The sequence below is a fragment of the Oncorhynchus masou genome, unplaced genomic scaffold (assembly GCF_036934945.1).
Source record: "Oncorhynchus masou masou isolate Uvic2021 unplaced genomic scaffold, UVic_Omas_1.1 unplaced_scaffold_1414, whole genome shotgun sequence".
Lineage (NCBI taxonomy): Eukaryota > Metazoa > Chordata > Actinopteri > Salmoniformes > Salmonidae > Oncorhynchus > Oncorhynchus masou.
The window spans coordinates 106,265-107,475 of NW_027004084.1; positions in this window are offsets into that span (position 1 = coordinate 106,265).

Below are 1,211 nucleotides of genomic sequence, written 5' to 3' on the forward strand. Positions count from 1 at the left end.
ACTACACCTGTTTGTATTCAGCATTTCACTGTAAGGTCTACTACACCTGTTTGTATTCAGCATTTCACTGTAAGGTCTACTACACCTGTTTGTATTCAGCATTTCACTGTGAGGTCTACTACACCTGTTTGTATTCAGCATTTCACTGTGAGGTCTACTACACCTGTTGTATTCAGCATTTCACTGTGAGGTCTACTACACCTGTTTGTATTCAGCATTTCACTGTGAGGTCTACTACACCTGTTGTATTCAGCATTTCACTGTGAGGTCTACTACACCTGTTGTGTTCAGCATTTCACTGTGAGGTCTACTACACCTGTTGTGTTCAGCATTTCACTGTGAGGTCTACTACACCTGTTGTGTTCAGCATTTCACTGTGAGGTCTACTACACCTGTTGTGTTCAGCATTTCACTGTGAGGTCTACTACACCTGTTGTGTTCAGCATTTCACTGTGAGGTCTACTACACCTGTTGTGTTCAGCATTTCACTGTGAGGTCTACTACACCTGTTGTGTTCAGCGCATGCAACGAATAACATTTGATTTGACTCGGCAGAAGCGTATGTGATGAGTCAAAGTTAGTGCAAAAAAGGCTCAATGTACATAGTCCCGTGGAGCTGTTTGGTGAACTATTGAACTATTTATCAGTCTCATGGCTTGGGGAAGAAGCTGTTCAGGGTCCTGTTGGTTCCAGACTTGCTGCCGTCTTGGGGAAGCGCGTATAGTTCCCTCGCGGTAACTCTTCAGTTCCTCTGAGTGTTTCTCTGTAGATGTGATGATGACAGGTGTAATTACTGACTTCCTATGAAGGGTTACTACTGTTTCTGCCCGCCTTTTGTCTTTTTAATTGGATTTTACCTTGCTGTTTCGGGGCCCTTTTCTCCACTGAGCTTCCCACCTACGCCGTGTTCATAAATGGCTCGGCCTAGATTATAATAATTTTCATATAATACTATTTTGATCATGTTCATTGCAGTTTGTCATTTTACTGCAGTTCCTGTAAATTGTCATTAATACTTTTCGACCTGCCGTTTTGTGAAACTGACCAATAATGCCGAGCTGTATAATCATGCTAGCGACCGATCAAGTAGTCATCAGAGTGATGTGTGTTTTAACAGCTGAAAATCTTAAGAGATCGCATTTCAGCGACGTCCTTAAATTTGCTTTCCTCAAATGTCAGCGATGGCCTGTCTGGTAAAAAAGTCTCTGTCT